This window comes from Dreissena polymorpha, chromosome 2 (assembly GCF_020536995.1).
Source record: "Dreissena polymorpha isolate Duluth1 chromosome 2, UMN_Dpol_1.0, whole genome shotgun sequence".
Taxonomy (NCBI): domain Eukaryota; kingdom Metazoa; phylum Mollusca; class Bivalvia; order Myida; family Dreissenidae; genus Dreissena; species Dreissena polymorpha.
This window is the reverse complement of record NC_068356.1, coordinates 59810317-59832430: the sequence shown is the minus strand read 5'-3', so window position 1 is coordinate 59832430 and position 22114 is coordinate 59810317. Positions and strand designations below refer to the sequence as shown.

Below are 22114 nucleotides of genomic sequence, written 5' to 3'. Positions count from 1 at the left end.
TTTATCACCTAAACCTTAATGAACAATTGAGAAAAACTCACGTCAGCCTTCGGAAAAAAAACAGTCTATATTAGCTTTCTGCACAATTGAACACAGTCCACGCTATCCTTTAAAGCAAAATAGTACAGCCTTTATTAGATTTTTGAACAATTGAACACAGTACACGCTATCCTTTACAACAATATAATACACCCTACATTATCTTTTTGAACATTTTAACAGCCCACATTTGCCGTATACAATATAAATACAACCAGTGTTTCTTGTCAACTTTGGGTCCACAGTTCGTTCTTATTCCCACTCTCAAAAACTTTATAATTTCCCGATATGACTGTCTAAAATTCGCAATTGAAGGTCTCCAAAAATGTTATATTTATAAATAAATTACAATATTTAGGTTATTAAGGGCATTCCCCTGTTCAGATCAAGGAATTTAAACTTCGTAAATATTTAAAACACTTTTGTTTTTAATTTTAAAGTACCCGATTTTACAGTCAAAACGACGCAGATTGTCCAATTCGTAAGGGCACCGGCTCCATTCAAAAAATGATTTGCAAATTACTGACAGGAAGATTTAGCAGTATGAACCAGGTTCCATCTCAGAAAATATCAAGATAAACAATCTAACCGTCATAAATGTTTCCTCTATTTAGGTCACTTTTTCCCTATGATTTGAAAAAGTGTCCTAGATTGTTGATGAACATGACTCAAATTCAAACTCAGCCTAAATGCTTTCAAGATGAACACTCTGACGAAGTTTAATCAAGATTTGTTTAAAAAGTGACATCTATAGTGGTTAAGAGTTAAACGCTAACGATGCACACCGCACACATGTTGAAGCCGGGTATAGGGCGACCACAAAAGCTTATCTTAAGTACTTAAAGCTCAGGTAAGCTAAACAAAGAATAAAACCCAAATTAGACTCTTGAACTAGGAAATGCAGCTCACAAAAGCTTTTGAACAAGTGAATACTTCCGACACATACCTTAAAGTCAATATTATACAAAATTCATTTTCATTTGTGACAATTAAATACAGCCTTCATTAGCCTCCTGCAACAAGTGACTACAACCCTCAGAAGCCTTATGAAATAAGTGAATACCGCCTACACTATAACCTTTTGCAACAAGTGAAAAAAACCCACATAAGCCTTCTGCAACAAGTCAATAAAACACACACAAGCTTTCTGCAACAAGTGACTTCAGCCAACACTAGCCTTCTGCAACAAGTGACTACAACACACACAGTAGCCTTCTGCAACAGTGAAAACAACACACTCTAGCCTTCTGCAACAAGTGAGTACAACACACACTTGCCTCCTGCAACAATTGAGTAAAACACACACTAGCCTTCTGCAACAAGTAAATACGTCACACACTAGCCTTTTACAACAAGTGAAAACAACCTTTAATAGCCTTCTGCAACAAGTAAATTCAACACTCACTTGCCATCTGCAACAAGTGAGTAAAACACACACTAGTCTTCTGCAACAAGTGAATACGTCACACACTAGCCTTTTGCATCAAGTGAAAACAACCTAAAATAGCCTTCTGCAACAAGTAATTACAACACTCACTAGCCTTCTGAAACAAGTGAGTACAACACAAACTAGCCTTCCGCAACAAGAGACTACGTCACACACTAGCCTTTTGGAACAAGTGAAAACCACATATACTAGCCTTCTGCAAAAAGTGAATACATTACACATTAGCCTTCTGCAACAAGTGACTACAACCCACACTAGCCTTCTGCAACACGTGAATACAACCCACTTTAGCCTTCTGCAAAAAGTGACTATAAACCACTTTAGCATTGTGCTACAAGTGAATACAACCCACACTAGCCTTATTGTAAAGTGAATACAACCCACACTAGCCGTATTGTAAAGTGAATACAACCCACACTTGCCGTATTGAACAAGTGAATACAACCCTCACTAGCCTTCTTAAACATGTGAAAACTACCCAAACTAGCCTTCTACAACAAGTGAATACAACCCACACTAGCCCTCTGCAACAGCGGACTACATCCAACACTAGCTGTATGAAACAAGTGAAAACACGACACTAGCCTTCTGCAACAAGGGACTACAACTCACACTAGCCGTATTAAACAAGTGAATATAACCCAAACTATAGATTTATGAAATACGTGAATACAACCCACATAAACCTTATGGAGGAAGTAAATACAACCAACATTTACCGTATGAAAGAAGTAAATACAACGCACATAAACCTTATGGAAAAAGTAAATACAACCCACGTTAACCTTATGGAAGATGTAAATACAGCGCACATAAACCTTATTGACAATTGACTACAGCCAACATAAGCCTTTTAAATAAGTGATTTCAGCCTAGTACGTTAAGCCTTGTTGTTGAACAAGAGTATGCAATCCGCAATAACCCAAAGCAACAAAGCAGCCCATCTAAATTTATTTCAATATATCATCTTATGGAACAGATTATGACTTTCTTAAATTCCAAAGCAAAAGGTCATCAACATAACATGGTGAGAAAAGCCAAGAAAACATAAAAAAATGCGAACAGTACATGTGAAAAATTCCGAAATCTAATAAATGAACATACTTCGTATACCTCTTCATAACAAGCGTATCGTTTTGTGCTGTGTTGCGTCATTTGCCATGATTACGATAGCGCAGTGATGAGACACACACATTTTCTTGTCTTAAACTCCTCGACATAATGGACGTCAAGATTTTATTAACCTGTCAAGCTCCTGCGAGCAAAGATACTAATTTCATGAAAAACAGGACTTGTAACATTTAGAGCATTGTCTTCATAGATTATGGCATGTTTTAAAAGATGCCATGCAATCTGTCTTAAATGAGCAATGTCTTCATAGATTATGGCATAGTTTAAAAGACGCTATGCAATATGTTTTAAATTGACATATTTTATCATAGTATCTAAACGTTTAAGTATAATAAAATTCACATTATTAACAAATATGTTAAACAATTATATATCAAAAAAGGTCTACCACCAGGATTTTACCCCAGTCATTTTGAATAAGAGACAAAGGCCTAAGCAACTTTCCGCCACACATTTAAACGCTTACAAATTTACATGATTGTGCGTGTTACATATATTGCTGTCTACGTAGCATACGTGTTGTACCTTCGTATTTGCAAATACAACCATATATGACACAAGTTGATATTTAAAAAAAAAACATTTGATCACACCATAAATCTGTAATTTACTGAACATTTGAAGTCTACTACCAATGATATTATACCATTTAACGTGATGCAAGTGTAGTAAGTGCATGGATAGAAAGCAGTGGTTGCCCGTTTGTCCGAGGCGAGTAGAACCGAGGCAAATCCACTTCAAAAGTTTGCAGAACAACAAGTATTTTTAGCATTATGAAAAGCTTGAAAAAATTTCCTACAGGTAATTACTTTATTGTAGGAAAAATTAATGCATTGAGTCATATCAGAAATGTTATATAGTTGTCTTATTTTGTTTCTTTAAAAGCAACAATCGGATAATTATGAGGTTTACTTATTTTTCTTTACTAAAACATTGTGATCTAACATGCACATTGGATATTTCACCGGTTCAATTGACAATTTTTCACATCCACAAGTAATCATAATCATAAGACAATAAGTTGTAGATACAAATTAGGCACATTAATTCGATTGAACAACTATGCGAACACATTAGCATTATTTCGTCCGTTTGTGACTAGTATCGTCGTATTCTTCTATAAATAGCAGGGCCTATAAAGCACGGGCTCTGAAGTTAAACCAAGATAGAGCTAAGCACACAACTATCTGTGCAACCATTTTCCCAATTACAAGATGGAACCAGCTTTTCTAAACTCGTAAAGAATGACATCATTTTTTGTTTTTATCGCTCTTAATTTGCAAAGCCCATGTGGGTCAAACACATTTTTCATAAATGTTTCCCTTGCACATATAATGGTCGATCCTTATGTGTCATATTGTGAATGGTTACACGCACGAATTTCCTCGAGAAATTGTGGAATGATGGCTTTCCCCTTATGGCGGGTTGAAGCGAGTTTTAACAATTGTGTCTAAACTTAAAGACTTAAATGTTGCATGTTTAGGAATAATTTTATTGCTTGTATACTATTCTTTTCTACTTTGTTTTAAAACAAAATAATAATCAAGGACGAATGCTGCAGTTTTAGTGCAAATTTTGCTACACATAGAATTTGATAATTTTTGGTATTTAGGTAGAACCATCTGTTGTGGATAGAAAAATAAAATACAAATCATGGGTCACCGGTGTTGTTCATTTGTTATTTGTACTTGAATAACATGCATAGTTCAGCACACGAACAATTCACCAATAAGGTAATAGCATAAAAACTTGAGTAAATTAATGAGAAAAGTGTTGATACTGATTTAATTCGACGGCAAATTATATTTTTAATTGATCAATTGATTCATATTTTTTTATCATTTTTTAAACAAAAACAAAAACAACAGAATTTAACATATGAAAATAAATAAAATGCATCAAAGTTATTTTTATTTTTACATGCCACCGCGCGTTTGAACGGTTACAAAAATGTCGGATCAGTATGGGGACTTCATATTGCAAACGCGCGGTTGCCCTTTACTGAAAAAATACTTATTTGTTAAAAACGATCATGATACCTATAGAAAACTCTCTTGAATGAGCGGGCTCTCAACTCTATCCCATTAAAAATGGTGAAATATTTAAATAGACATCATAAACAATGTTAACTGGGTAGCGCTTTATTCTCCCAACACAGATCTTAAATAGTCACGTGGTATAGGCACCGTGAGATATTCTATGTAGTAAACTATCTTAAACAACACATAAAAGTTGATATTTGAAGACGTTGTTTGAAAAATTAAAGTTATAAAAGTGTTCCGATTTATTTTTAAACATAGCATAAAACGCAAATGATTATAGTTTATATATTACACATATACTTTGATGACATGTTTTAAATATATGATGATTCAATAAAAAATTGCTTAATTTGAAGGAAAGCTGTCCGTTTTAATCAAGTCTTACTTGCGACACAAACATATTCAGTTAAAAGAAAAATTGATTGTTTTTCCGTAATGCGATTCATGCTTGTTGTTACAATCACGCGAAAAAAAGGTTTGTGTGGTCGTAGGGATGATGGTCGATTCTTATTATGTTATTTAGAGGCTATAAATTGTTTTTCATTTTTCTAAACTTCATAATACTTTATTTCTTGGTATCATTCCTTTTTGAATATGCATCCCGTTTTAATTCTTATATCCGAAAAAACATACACTTATTGTGCAAGCGGTGTTACAGTCAAAAGAAATGTGCGTAAAACTAAACTGCCGCCTACGTCCTTTAGAACGCAATATGCACGTGTATTAGTACTCAAGAAATAGTTTCATTTGTCAAACAAGTTTATAGATTCAATAGAATTCGAATAGCATTTGATACAGATATTCGAATAACAATCTATTAGTATCAAAACATTGAGAACTCCAACAGAATCATGTTTTATTAAAATATCTCTTGTGCATTCATTTTATATTGTGAATCTTTTGTGGTCTTTTTTTCCTCAGATTTCGAAATCGCAAAAAAGCAAACATTTAAAATAAATGATAGCAACAAAAAATATGTTCAATCTTTTATTTACGTATACAGTTTGATAAACCCCATGCTCTGTTTTCTCAGTTTGTGATAAAAAAAAAAAGTTTATACAAAGTATTGAACTTACTAGTAGGGGGGGGGGGCAAGTGGAATTTAAATGCAAATTGCTCTCTAGGAGTCAAATCCTTAAGTAAATCCAGCCTACATAATGACCACAAAACATATAGAATATATGAAGTATTTATAAAGTCCATGTAAACAAAAAGATGGACATTTATCAATTACAACACAAATGTGAATACGTCAAGAAAATAGATTTTCAAGATTGAATTATTAAATTTATCTGAATTTAGTTCCTTTGCAAGAAAGGTCGCAGCAGCTTACAACACAGAAATAAACTATACCTCCCTCCATACCTTAATTATTAAACCGAAACCATTTATACATATTTAGTAAAACTGACCTTGAGGCCACTAGCTCAATACATAGGTCTGTTTGTAAGCTACCTTCAAATAAAATTACAGAGAAAAAAACTCCATCCAAACTTAAGTTATTAGGCGGAAACCTTTATCCTATGTTTATTAACAGTGACCTAGAACCCATTTTCTCAAATGCAATCCCTTGCAAGATCATTATAAAGGCTAACTACAAAAGACATTTCAGCAAAATAGCTTCATTATTTCTGAAGTTGTTGCCCCAAAAACAACAAAATTCTTGCATGTCAGCTAGATATACGTGTTGTTGCACTTAAACGTTTAGATGAATGGTTTTAGTACGAAAATGGGCATATTTCGGTTTAATTCCAGGTCAGAGTTATATTCCTTGGTTTCTTACATCGAATCATGATCAACAAAAATAAGATTGAAGTTCCAATAAAATATCTTTAGTAGTTACAGACGTATGTTCTTGTTGCGGTATTGGTTACTGAATGGTTTAACAAGACCATGGGCATATAAGCATTTCAATATAATGTGTAGATAGAGATATTGAGTAGTTGAACGAACATGTTAAACACATTTTTAAGTATTAAATAATGTTTGCATATAAATTTTGCGCTAAAAAATATAATATCAAATTAGATTCATGATTAAATGTTTTGTCTGCGTTCTTAAAAATGAATCTTACTTTAGAAATAAGTTTGTGTCTTTTTGCAACATATTATTTATCATGCATATCAACTGTTTTTAAGTAAACATTTAGTTTAATAATGAATGAACCATATATGCATAAATATATATAATATAAATAAGCTGGGAAATTTTTTGTTTGCCAGTTCGTAATCTGCCAGACTGTTACAACTATCATTTTCGAAACTGTTTCCACCATACAAGATTGCATGCATTCGCACGTTCTGCGTGACAGCATTATCGACAATCAACTGTTATATGTAATATGAACTTAAATGTTTTACATCCTTTCTACATTATCCATGTTGACCGATTTTGTTAAATGTCACTTAGCTCTTTAATGTTAATTGGTCTTGAAGTGTTTAGCATTTAATATAGCGGTTCACCGTTGGATAAAATTAAACGCCGCATCATTCAAAGTTTGAAAGAAAGTTTGACAAAATGCCACATGAACATGCTAAAGAGTGGTAAGGTAGACAGCCGGACAAGTTTGGTAAAAATTGTCTTATTAATGATGAAATTACTTACTCAAACTATTTGCAAATAAGGATTATTTTTATTTGCGTTTTAATGATATATTTGCACAATTATATGTATGGATCATAATTTTGTGCTTAACATTAAGGAACGACATTGAAAGTAGTAGCTTACAGCATCCTTCAATTTAGACCTACGTTGATCATATCTTCAAAGATTTGACAAGCTGCGGAATACGTTGGCCTCTGTAGATATGCGACACTCAAGTTGAAGACAGCCAAATTATTCGAGGTATTATAAGCCTCATAATACGTGTACTTCCCAAACGAGTCAACACTGACGTCAATGACAAAACGTTATGCACCAACGTCGGATTTTGCAGTGACGTAACTATTACGACAGGATTTTGTTGCTCAAGTAACAGCTATTGATATTATAGTGCATGTTGCTATTGTCTGTGTTTTGTTAGATTGCATGTTTGTTAATATGTTAGTAAATTTAAAGGATATATCGCTGTTTAAAGATTATTCTATCGGTAAATATGCGCCGTATTGCCCTTTGATTAGTGCAACATGTATAGAATGCGTTATACCCACTGCAATAATAAGTATGATCAATAGACACGCTGTGAATAATAAACACAAATCAATTATTACAAACTTCCGCATTCAACGTTGAATTGCTTTTATGCAGTAATCACAGTATCGAAGTGTTGCAAGAAATGGCTAATTTATACGCACCCATTCAAGATTGTTTTCATTGCCAACTAGTGATATTGTTTTCTAGATACGAGGAATGAGCGATTCACAATTGTTTGTTTTGCATTTATATGTGCTTTTAAAGTACAGTTATTAAAGATTCAACTGCATAGCATAGTCTTTGATTAATTAATGTGACTAGATATATATTTCTGTCTGTTTTCTTGAATTGCATATCTAATCTTTAAATACCTGAACACGTTTTCACAACATTATATAATTATATTATACCAACTCCATTGAATAAGTGAACAATTATATACATAGGTAATATTGTCATTGGCATATAATTAAACAAAACATGATTGTATGAATCTGTCTGGTGTATCAATAGGACACTATTTGATTTTTAATATTATGACATCAACTATTATTATATAGATGCAACGTATATTCCTCAGAAGATACTAAAGATATCCTATTATATACTCTAACCTGCGACACACACGGTGATACACAACTAGATTGGAAGAAACTTACCCTGAAAACATATATACATGCTATGTAAAGCAAGATTCGGTGCGGTGTACGAAATGTGATGTTCTCCTCCCATTTTTCCTGAGCTAGCTTCCAACAGAAGGTCAGCTTTTGTATTTCAGATATGCTCAATCAGTTATACCAAATTGATTTTTACGCACACGCAGGGGCTTACTCTTGCTAAACTACAGGTCAGAGTTATGTTACTTGGTTAGTGACCTCGCACAATGGCCCAAATGCCTTTGCAGATTGAAGGAATACTTCTAGTAGGATAAGTGACATAAATATGCTGCAAGTTTTCCGTAGTCAATTTTCTAAGTACACAATAGGAGTTAAATTCTTCTAACTTGCAGGACAGGATTACAGAACTTGGCCAGTGATCTCACGCAACGACCCCGAACACAGGTGGGATGTAGTGTAACACATAAGACCAAGGCCCATTTACGTGCTGGAACCAATAAAATTTAAATTTTCGTAAAATTAATAAGTTTGAAAGAAAGAACACTATTTATCTGCTTATTTTCTTGCACAAAAACATGAATGCATTACATTCCAAGAAAAAATATTCTTCATCATTCGCTACTGTACATTCCGGCCGCCATAATTTCCATTTATTACTCCAACAGTTAAATGGAAAAGGCTGATCATGACGGTAGAGAGCAGACATCCCTGTAGGACGCCCACTGATGTCCTGAAGATGTCCTAATGCAGCAGACTCTCCATGACCACCACACCTCTATCTCTATCGGTGGAAGTCCCATCTCTAAGTTGAGATTCTCTGATGATATTAACCTTATGGGTGGCACCAGCAGTGAAACTCAAGCTCTCACCAACAGACTCTTTGATAGAGAAAGAGCTTACGCAATGGAGGTAAGCACGGACAAGTCGAAGATCATGGTGAACAGCACGACGAGCTCCAGCACAGGCATCACCATGAACGGCAAGAAGCTGGAAGAAGTGAGCAGCTTCAAATACTTGGGTGCAACGCTGTCCAATGATGGTACCAGTACCGCTGAGGTCCGAATAAGAATCGCCATGGCGATGGCAGCGATGTCCTGACTGAGCAGGTTTTGGACAAGCAGTTTCAATAGCTTCCCCACAAAGTACAGGCTGTACAAGTACCTCGTAGTCACCATCCTACTCTACTGATTCGAGACCTTGACGCTTCACGCGGATGCAAAACGTAGGATACAGGCATTTGGACACAAATATCCCCAAAGACTGCTCCGCTTCTCCTATACGGAGCACAAGACCAATGAGTACGTCCGGAACATAACTGCAGCTTGTTGGTCAACAAGAGTCCCTACTGATGACCGTCAAACGACAAAAATTTGCTTAGTTGGGACATGTCACTAGGCACGACACTTTGTGCAAGACTGTTCTCCAGGGCACGCAAGAGGGAGGTCGACGTTGAGGCCGTCGGAATAAAAGCCGGATGGATAATGTTAAAGAATGGGCATCCCTTCCCATGGATGAACTTCTCTCAACAGCACACAACAGATCTGACTGATGGAGGATTTCTGTATCGTCGTCCCGCATTTCTCTCCAACGACCAAACCGGTCAAGGGATTGATGATGATGATGACGATAATGATGATGATGATGATGATGATGATGATGATGATGATGATGATGATGATGATGATGATGATGATGATGATGATGATGATGATGATGATGATGATGATGATGATGATAAATGTGTATACAATATGTATTAATAAAAATCTATCGAATTCAGCAAATTGATTGACGCAGTACATCTGATTAAATTTGCCACTAGTCGCTTTCGAATCAATGTTTAATCGAGTGTTTTTCGAGACTCAACAAACACTGCATATATGCATTGGTTATAGTTGTTGGAGAATACCAAACGTGAAATCGTAAAAATATTAATGGAACGTAAAAACCAAATGGAGTATCACTACAGGCATGCACAAATCGTCTACAAATATTAATGCTAAACATGTTTATTCGGCGCTTGAAAATATCTCTCTTCATGGAGAAAATGTTGATTTATACTGCTGCATTACAAACTTTCTAACACTTAAACACATATTAGCAATTCACCTAATATTCCCCTTTTTGTTTTTGTCGATTGCAGGTATTTGGAATGCTTAAATAAATAAATGATATGAACTCCAGCCCAAACTAAGTGTATGCATGGTAGACGATGATTTATTAATATCTACAAAACGGCTCATGTACTTTGAAGGTACGAAATAATGGCTACAACGAGTGGTCAAACAAAATTTATACACTGTGAGATACCTGTATTTTCGAAATATTATGACGAACCATGAGAGTGTAAAGTCACGAATTCTTCCTAAATACAAATCTTCAAATATAAATCTTCCTTAGGTATCATTTCACGCGCGTTATTCAACACCTGTCCCCTACGAATGCTATTTCAGAGCTCTACAAAAATATTCTGAAAAATATGAAGTAGTTTAAAAACAAATCTACATCGTACTCATAACAACAAACAACTAAAAAATAGTATTAAGTTTAAATTAAGAAAGTCAAAATTCACTAGAATAAGCTTGTCATATTTTGAGATCAACGATCTTACAACCACGTCCGTTTTATCAACTACAAACTGTATCTACAATGACAAGACAAGACAAGACAAAGAGTTCATTTCGTAAATAAAGGCCACCGGCCCAAAATACAGCATATATTAGTAACAACATATTATATTTTTGAGTTGTGATTACATCAAATTTGAACATCAATTTTGTTCTACATCTTTCTTTTTTATTATTTCAGATATAAAAAAGGCTATGCTTTTTATTTACTTTCATCAGAAATTTGCATTAGATTGCAAAAATTTAGGAAATTTTGTTCACCATTGTACCATGAAAAGATAAACATTTGCCTTTCTTGGTTGAATCTGGGACATTTAAAAAATACATGAAACTCATCTTCAATACATACATTATTAAAATAGACGGAACAATATGTACATATTCGGTGTTCTCTTGAAATTCCTAAATGCCGACCAGTTTCAATTGCTAATTTATGGCTTGAACAACGGAATCTAGCAACTGACTTTCGAACATAAAATGGTATGTCGATAAACAAATATTTTTCTGGGTTTAGCATAAATTTGAATTGTTTGTAAGTATCACATCTTGATGAATTTCCTATAGTTTCAATCCAGTTCTGTGAATTACAATCAATCAATCTTTGTTTAAATGACATTAAGAATAATTCCACGTTTCCTATCTCTTGACTAATCCAAACATAACCAAATCCATATCGGTACAAAATATTTTTTACAGATGTCACCCAATTAGTTCTTCCGATTTCGTCATGTCGCTTTAACATAATATAACAATTTCTAGGATATCGATCATGTGTCATACTAATCAATTTACACCAATATTTAACGCATTTTACATGATGTTCTATACACAGAGGTAATCTACCACATTCTCCTAGTACAATGCTATCATTTACAGATTTATTTACACCAAGAAAATATTTACAATACTCGATTTGTACTTTTTCGAGAATGTCTGAGAATTCTATTCCATAAATCTCAGAGTCATATGTAAGTATAGGTTTTACCATTGAATCAAACAATTTAAAATATTCAGTGTATGAAAAATATCCAAAGTTTTTTTGGTATGATTTAATAGCAAAAATAGATTTTCTGGCTTGGGCTGCAAGTTTTTCTTTCGCTTTTCTCCATGATAATTTAGGTGTAAAAAGAAGACCCATGTATTTATATACAGATGTGACATTTACGGGATTATTTTTAAAGACCCAATGTTCGTATGGTCTTAGCGGACCTCCGTTTCTAAAAACAATGATTTCCGTCTTTTGTTGGTTAATTGTCATACCAGTATTTTCACAAAATTCCGATATAGAGTTTAATTGTGATTGTAACTCGATCGCAGTATCAGCGCAGCTCGCAACGTCATCGGCAAAAAAGAATGCAAATTATATCGGAAATGTCTTCGGTGATAAAAATACCCCTATGACCTTTAGATTTTAGAAAGGTAGACAACTCGTTCATGTATAAATTAAAAATTATTGTACTGGCTACGTCCCCTTGCCTAGTACCGATGTTACAATTGAAGTTTTGCGTGACATTTTTATCATTTATCCGTACACATCCGCGTAGATTTGAATACATGGATTTTAATACTTGAAAAAGCTTCCCTCTAACACCATTTTTACACATAGTTGTAAATAGTTTATGAATAATCAAACTATCAAATGCTTTTTGAAAATCGACGTAAAGCACATAAAACCTACCACCAGGTTTGCACGTATATTTTTGAACCATGCTTTGAAGAGTAAATAAATTATCAATGGTTGAATATCCCTTGCGAAAACCGGCTTGTGATTCCGCTATTTTATTGTTTAAATCTGCCCATTTGCATAGTCTGTTGTATACGATATTGGAGAACATTTTATACATTACATTAATTAAAGATATACCTCTATAATTAGAGGGGTCATCTGTAGCGCCTGACTTATATACCGGCACAATTATACTATCCCGCCAAGTATTTGGAAAAAAATCCTGTATTGAGAATCTTATTAAATAAATCGCGAAATAAAGGTGATATCAGATGCATCGTACTTTTATAAAATTCCGCCCCAAGGCCATCGGTCCCTTGCGATTTTCCATCTTTGAGTTTTGAAATACTTTTTATTATTTCTTCGTTAGTGATTTCTGTGTTTAAAATTTGATCTTCATCCTCTTCAGTTTCGTTAACTTCTAGGTTTATATCATTTAGACTTGGTTGATTGTTTTTACAAAGAAGGCTTTTAAAATAATCGTACCATGCTAATGGAGCTATATTACAAGAAACTTTGTTGTTTGTCTTATTACTACCTTTTATTACTTTCCAGAACAACTGTGGTTTAGTACGCGATAAAATCAATTCGTTCCGTTTCGTCGTTTGATACGCTTGTTTTTTGGCAGAGCACATATTTTTAAACCCTCTACGGAGTGATATATAGTATTGAAAGTCCGATATATCATTGCTTAACCGGAATCTTCTTAATGCTGCGTACTTCGTTTGTTAAGCCGCGTTACATTCTCTATCCCACCACGGTTGATTTGCTGAACTGGCCTTTTCATTAAGATAGTTTGTTTTATAATTAACCTTCATATCGGATGCAGCGTATTTGAATAAATTTAATATTTTATCGATCGCTTCGTCAATATCCGTGCACGCGATTGATTCCAATATTTGCGAATGTTGAATGTTAAAACTGTTTTCAAATACTCTCAGGAAATCTTGCTTGTGCGCGTCTTTCCATTTATACTTTTCTATTTTTGGATAGTCTTCCATACCGTTATTTAAGAAATATTGATTGACGAAGTTAGCACGAATCATTTTCTTTTTGCCTAAAACTATTTTAGAGCTAATAGGCATATGATCAGACTCGTCCCTCATCTCCACGCAAAAATAAGTAATATGAGAAAATAGCTCAGTGGATACAACATGGTAATCAACAACACTAGCGCCATTATATGTAAGACATGTAAAGTTTCCTAAAAAATCATCGTTGCTACGCCCATTTAAAATATGCAAACCGTGCGTACAACATAGTTCAACGAGTGTTTTCCCAAAATTGTTATATCGTTCAGAGTCTTTATTATTACGTGTGCGATCAAAAGGATCCGTGTTATAATCAACCTCTATGTTAAAATGGTTATGACTGTACTTAGATTTTTCGTATGCATATATAGAGTATTTCGAACAATTGGTATAAAAGTATTCTTATCTCAATTTCCGATAGTGGTATTTGATGGTATGTGGGAATACATAGCGCTACCAGTCACTCGCACTATCCAACTGATTATTGAAGTGCAGATAAAGCCACATTGGAGTGTTTCACTTACTTTTCAAGTGGCCAAAACAATGCCGATTCAATTCAAATATTGTATTCTCGTGACGATGAGTCACACATAAAAAAAACACACTATTTGACTTTCCGCTATGCTATTTTTGGGACAAGATTCGTGGGGTGAAATATTCCCGAAAATGTATATGTATATGCAATTATGTTTCAGTCTTAAATGGTACCATCTAAACATTTTCATCAAATTTCTAATAATTTTATTAAAATTGTGTAACGATTACATTACTATAACAACTTTTGATACCCGTCTACATGTCAACATAGATTGTGTGACTGCCTGTGTTATTGCTTACGTCACATAAGATAAAATGAATAACTCAGCTGAGTGGAGAAAAGAAGCTTACATGCATTTAAATGCGGACGTACATATCATGCAATCTTACCGAAGACCCCAATCCGAGTACGTGAACGCCCATAGACAAAAAAAGCTTAACGAAAAATATCTAGTTATTACTCAATCGATTGATCGATCGCTCTGTCTGCCACAAGACTTAATTAAAGGCTGCAGTTGGTAATTAAAGATTTGTTCAGCCACAACTAACAGTGGTGGCCGATTAACATAGGTGTATGGTCTTTATGTAAGGATTGTTTCACATCTTGATTTTTAATTGCAAATGAATAGTGTAATTTTATTTTGTTTCTTAGAAGACCTACATATATTATTTTCCGAACTGCCAGCCAACAAAATAAGGCACCGATATTGATATTTTTGAGAATATTTCCTAAGTAAAAATTTGATACCGACGCATACGCGTTTAAGTTGCAGAACGCCAAAAACGGAAACACTGTATATATGCGTCGTATCATCGATACTTCAAAAAAGAATGGGAATTTTCCAATGGCGAACATCCTTCAGACTGCACAACACTAATAGTCTAAAATGTTCCTGTCCGGTATTTTTTCGTAACTCTTTATGATACTTACCTGAGTGTTGGTGTTAGAATAAACCTGCATGGCTTGCAGATCAAGTTCGAGTTTTGTATTGGTAAAATTATTTTTAGCGACGTTACGGTCCTCTCAACTGAGATTTTTTCCATAGAATAACAATTTTCCGGACTTTTCTCCTGATCGCTTTTATATATGTACCTGACTGTTTTTGTGTGTGTTTCTACCTGCATGATCTACAGATAAAGTTTCGTTTCGGTCCATTGATTTTTGCTAAGTCACGAACTTTGGCAATTTCCCTTAGATAACAGTTTCCCGGACTTTCAACTAAACTGATAAACGGTACATGTACACTTGATAAACTGAAAACATATAAAAGCTAAAGTGTACTCTATCGGACATTCAGAATGAATCCTGTTACAAGGATTATTGCTCAGATTTTGTTTGGATAAAAAAGAGGAAAACTGGCGCATTTTTTAAAGGTTATGTATGCGAATAATAGCATCGTTATGTAATGAGTACTTTTAATTATTCATTACTATTATTAATATTAAATGCCACAATTTCATCAGCTTAAAATCGATGATACCTTTCAAATTAACGACGAGCACTTTTTACCGTAGACATCGAACAGTTTGAGACAAAGTTTGAATAGGAATAAATCAGAACTTTTGACTTTTTGAGTTTTTTCATGTTTATACAATTAAATGTATGCATACATAGACGTTTACAAATATATACCCGTCATTGTGTAATAAATTGGTTTTATACCCAATGCATCATATTTGCCTTTCGGATTTGATATGCTGTCTTGTAATAATTATACCCTTCGATTAAAACCTACTTCATACAGAGTGTCGTTATTTTGTAAATAGCGGTCGATAATGATGTTATGTGTCAGGAAAAACAAAGCATGACCTTTTATTTTTAAATCGTAATTTCATATTCAAAAGGTAATGGTTCACGCCGATTTAAATTCGATTTGTTTAAGCATTTTACTCAAAGTTATTATAATATTATCGTAAAAACATGTTATTGTATCTATAAAAAATATTTTAAAATCTAGTGTAAACACAATTAAAAGACCTATTTAAAATGCATGTTTGCATTTATGTTATATTTGCCCCCAATATTTATTCATCAATTGTGTGCACGAAAATATCGCATGTTCATGTGATTCATGTGTTGTATCGCTTTTGAACACATGGTGCGTTATAAGTGTATTTGCAGTACTGATGTGTTTATGTCCATGGTTACAGAAAAACAACAATCTGGGATCTGAGAAATTACCTCGCTCATAACCTAAGTCAAGTTTATTATATTAAGATAAATCAAGTCATTTAATTATTCATTTCAGAGCTGAATGTATAATTTAGACCTCTCCGGTTGTCAGTTTATTTATATAGGCGTTATCTCCCTGTACTATTTTATCAAAAGCAATTAAGATGTCTATGATCAAGAACATTTGTAAATAAATGAAAAAGTATTGATCATTATAAATTATATACAATTTAAGTTTATTATTGATCATTATCTTTGCACACAATGTTTTAATATGAATTTATATTTTCAATGAAGATGCACCACACTAAATTACAACAATTTGATACATAATGCCCTTAAGCCGTCAAAGCCCAAAGATATGAAAAAAAAATGATTGAATGAATAATTGCAAAGGGTTATACTCGACCAATTAGTTAAATGTGATTTTCCTATTGACATGATGAAACGTCGTAATACTTTATCTCGTTTACAAACTCGCGTCGGCCAGTTGTTTATCCTATCTAAAAACAGTTATACGTGTACTGTTGGAAGCTTATCCCCGTTCACGACATAGGTTAGATTTTGGAATATTTGTTTCCCGCACAATGAAGTAAAACTAATTATGCATAAAGAAGTATGCATTATATGCAGATAAAATCGCTTAGGCTTCTACCTTTGTCAATTAAAATCTCAATACATTTTCAGGTTCCGAATCCCTAAGTTTAAATTATCGAAAATGTTTGATGCGTAAGTCATCTTCATCACTCCTTAAAACAGCTTTAAAAAACGTGTAGCTGGTTAAATGAAGTGCATAATTAAAATAAAGGTAACCATTCGCAGTACATTTTAAATGTGATTGAGTTTAACTATGTATGTTGATAGTAGTTGTATATTTTATTTATGTGACACAAAGTGCATACGTACATTAATTATTATATACAATTTAAAATCTAACTTAAATAATGAAATGTTAAGAATATCGAATCATGCAATTTTTTATATCAATGTTTCAGTATTACCCAGCCATGCACATGGCGTACGAGTCACTAATCAGACATGGATAAGTGTAGCCGTCTTATGACTGTTAAAAAGTGATCTAATCACTGATTTTATTGAAAAGATAGCATTTTAAAGTGTCATTTACATTTTTGTCATAAAGCAAATTAATGAATCACTCATTTATTCGTCATTAGGCATTGACTATAGACCATACGAAAAAGGTATAGTATTATCGTTATGATCGAATTATACAATATTAGTCGTAGTCTTTAGTATTAGTATGACAGTAATATTTTAATAATAAGTGGTACTCTGATAAGATTGTTTTTGGTTCCTTGAACAGTTAACACAGCCTTTCTTCAGCCTTCTGAATCTCCTGTTTGTAATGCGTTGTTGCAAGGTGAGAGTTTTGATATGCGCAATAAACTGCCTCGGGTGTTTCAGAAGGCACATTGTCACGTCATTTTCACACACATACTGATGCATTATTTGCCGATATGTTCTGAGTTTCGGCTGGGTTTCGAGGCAAAATGTTGAACATACATCGGAGAAGGCGAAAAAGGCGTCAACAACTGAACTCAGGTATTAAGGAACAGTTGAAAAACATTTATGTCCAATCATTATATACGTGTTTAAGCTTTTAATATTTTGTTTTATGTTATGTTAAGAAAAAATATTTCTAAAAAGCGCTACATATGTATCGAAATATTTAATTCTAATGCAGCGGTGAATCCAATTGTTCTCTCATTATAAAACTTTGAAAACCTGGTTTCGTGGATATTATTGTGTATGGATGCATACTATAGTTAGTATATGGAATACGTTTATGGATGTCGTATTTTGTAAGTCACATTTTACCACATGTATAATTGTATGTGTTTGCTATAATGTGTTTATTTCATGTTTACTTTAAATGCACTGCAATAAAATTAGACTTTATATATGCATTTGTGAATTGTGATAAACGTTGGACTAATAATTATTGCAGATATATAGTTGCAAATGTGTTCCGATTTGCATAATGATATTTTTATTGTAAGCACATAGAAATACTTTATTTAATCGCAAGGTTAAGTTTAAGCCTATGCAAGTTTAATCAATTAGTGTAATACAAACAATATTTTTACATAACATAAAGAGTTCTAATATATGTCTAAATTGTTATCGTTTTATTCCAATTAAGTGGCAGCACGTTTTCAGTTTCAAACATATATTGATCTAGAATTGTTTTAGTTAATAATGTTAACGTACTCGTAAGATTTTACCGTTAAGATAAACTTACGTCCCTGATAAGTATATTTTTACAAACTGTTTACGTCAAAAGTGTGTTCAAGACTTTAAAGTACTGTTTAAGTTTATGGTATATAATGTTTCTGTCTCATTTTTCTCGCTTATTTAAAGCCAGGACTTAAATAATGATATACGCCATTGTTTAAATGTGTTAATATTACGTGATTCGCAAACGTTATATATTGAAATAGCGCCATCTGGTAGTATGCACGTTATATCATGTCCCTGTTTGCCATACCAATTATTTCCCCAAACTTATTAATCCGCCATTTTGGAAGTCAATTCCAACGATCCTCACCAAATCCCAGCTCAGCTCCCGTATACACACGGCCCCTGGTTATGGGACAGCCGAATGGTCAGTGACAAAGCTCCTGTTCTTGTTTTCCTTAAATATGCATCACAAAGTCCTTTAGTACAACAATGTACGCGTAACGGAGAAAGCAGACTCGATTTTAGCCTTTTTAATTAATTATCAGCTTAATGACCTTGTTATGTCCTTAAGTGTCATGCCACTAGTAAGCTACTTCTTTAACATACGATAACGATAAGTTTATCTAATGTATTGTCATATTTCATGAGCGATGACATAATCTGTTTGCATGAACTATGATATCGTTTGTACTCAAACATTCGCACATCATAGCGATTTTTATTGTGCAATTATTGACAATTCCGCTTTGATAACATTTTTATTTAAAACAAATTGTATTGCTTTTTGCTGATGTTGTTGTCGTAAATAAAAGCTATTCTATAAAAATAACACTTTATTATTAGATGCCTTTTAACTCCAAGAAAGTTTGCACGCATTTTAATCGAATGATTGTCCGTGCACTGATTTAACGAGTGGATAGTTTGATTGGACCATTCTATATGTAACCAATTTCCTACATATTTAAGAGTTTTTGCTTATGCAGGCAAGTGATTCAGAGCACTATTCAAACAACGGTTTTAAAACAGAATAACAATTTTGTGATTATTATATTTTATTGACTTATCTACATAATTTTGAAAAGTACAAGTTGATGTTTAAGGTACACAGCAACGTACTCAGTATACTTTATGTTCAATAAACGGTTATTGAAACTTCTGAACTTAAAAATCCTGACATTGATAAATATATAATCATAATCCGAGAAGTACGTGACCCACTTCAGGTCTATCCGTCTGTCCGAAAGAATTTCTTTATCTCGAACACAAACTTTGTGATATACTGTATTATTGATGATTGTTCTTGTTTCATGAAATGTAGTCTTTTCATACCTTATTTTCAGCTGTGCTGTATAATAAGTTAGTGAATTGATAAATCACCTGGTGTTAATTTAAGAGGCAATATATAATTCACATTTGTAACCACGTCTAAAAGGTTTAAATCTATGGAACATTAGTAATTTAAAGCCAAACGAAGAATTGTTACAGTAAATGAACACAATACAAACAAAGAAAAAGTAGTATGGGACTGATGTAATAGTGGCTATCCTTGGAAGTTTTTGAAGTTTCAATTACTGTAATGAAAATTCAGTTTGAGAAGTCTTAATTCAGCATGTTTACGTATGCATTTAACACAACTCGAAGACGTACTTGTAAATGGCTAACCTACAAACTAAAATGTGGATAAATGTGTTAGAAACACACATTTCTCGTTACCAGAATCGTATATGCACTCAATACTCGAGTAATCTTATATTTAAAATTATGATATTGGCTGATTAGCACGATATAATAAATGGAAACATCAGACACATCAATTATTCAATTGATTATTTACTTTCTTATAATGAGGACAACATGAAACCAAATTTGTCTAAAGCTTATGTCTATATTCTTTTATCTACGGAATCCGTAAATTAAACGTTGTCAACACAGTATGTAAACATTGCATGGTCCCTTTTATGTCTATAACAATGTATTATAACCATGACATCGAGATTTTGATTTTTAACATTGACGTACCGTTTAAAACGAGCCCAATCGGATTTAAGCATTAACGTCTCGAATTTCCGTTTCCATGATCTGATTCCTAGGTATACTATTTTAAATAACCATTTAACGATATATTGGATCACAATTCGCTGTCATTTCTGTTCACAAAAAACATTCCTAAATAAATATAGAATAAAACAGGTGACAATACTGTTTAGCGTTATAGCGTGCCGTTTTGGTAAAAACTAAACGTGACATTGTTTTGCTTTATCAAGCATATACTACATATGCATTTTTGAAACGCGTTTCGAGTGTTCCATTGTTCATTATCGGCAAGTATAATATTACGAGATTCGAGGTCGAACTCCACCGCTCAATATCAGATTGTTAAAATAATTGTTGACAAATAATAATAACAACATTTGAAGTTTATTTTACTTCTCTTTTTGTTGCAGATGAGGTCGATTGGGTCATCGCCGCACTTACCCACTATCCAACTATGCAGTACGGTAATAACCTGTTTTTCTCCACAAGACTTTCAACGATCTTAAGACGTTTCAATTCAGGATGAGGTGAAGGAAAAATAACTGTTCATACATATACACATGCAAAAACAAAACATATTAAAACGAATAGAAATAATTCTTCTTGTTTGTCTTTGGTTTATTTATACCTGCATATCATGCCTGAATATCTGTTGGATTTAGATATCAACACGGCCATTCAAAAATACTGCATTTTAATATATATTAGTTAGTTTTAATTAGTCTTTTTTCGGGGGGGACTTATACCATTATGTATGTGTACAACACGTTGATTAAGCAAATGTTTTGTTTTTAATTAATAATCCTAAAGATTGCTTATTTGATATTTGGATCGTTTGTTGTTTTTTGTTTGTCAACACGGATATTTGTCGATAGATGTGTAATAAAATATTTGTACTGCTTGTTTCAGATCCTCAGCTTCCTCCTCAGCATCCTCCATTCTGGCACCTTAATTTCAGGTAAGCGTTTTGTTTAAAATAACATGGTCAAGTTCAAAATCTCAACATGTACATAAGCTGGGGAAACATGCGTGCATAAATATCGATTTCGTGCCGTCCATTATCATGTCATGCATTCGGCATGTAACTGTTAATGTACCTTTTAGAATATAGACCATTCGTCTTAAACGTTTGGGTAAAAAAAAATGAGAAATGAGAAAAGGTTTCTAAGAACCTCTCTCTCTCTCTATCCCTCTCCCTCTCCCTCTCCCTCTCTCTCTCTCTCTCTCTCTCTCTCTCTCTCTCTCTCTCTCTCTCTCTCTCTCTCTCTCTGGGCAGCCGAATAAGGTGACTTGCTTAATAGATCATCACGATAAATTACAATACATTTATTAACGCAACCCGAAACAATCATAAATAACAACACTCAACACGCAGT

At 33.5% G+C, this 22114-nt stretch overlaps 1 long non-coding RNA gene across 1 annotated transcript in view; it reads left to right on the top strand.

Annotated features, from left to right (window-relative positions):
- Positions 1–15583: 15583 nt before the first annotated feature.
- Positions 15584–22114, top strand: part of LOC127867229 (uncharacterized) — an 8750-nt gene continuing 2219 nt past the window's right edge. The window contains exons 1-3 of the long non-coding RNA XR_008043376.1: positions 15584–15703; positions 21149–21202; positions 21648–21696. This is a non-coding gene — a long non-coding RNA (uncharacterized LOC127867229). The remainder of the gene's footprint in view (positions 15704–21148; positions 21203–21647; positions 21697–22114) is intronic.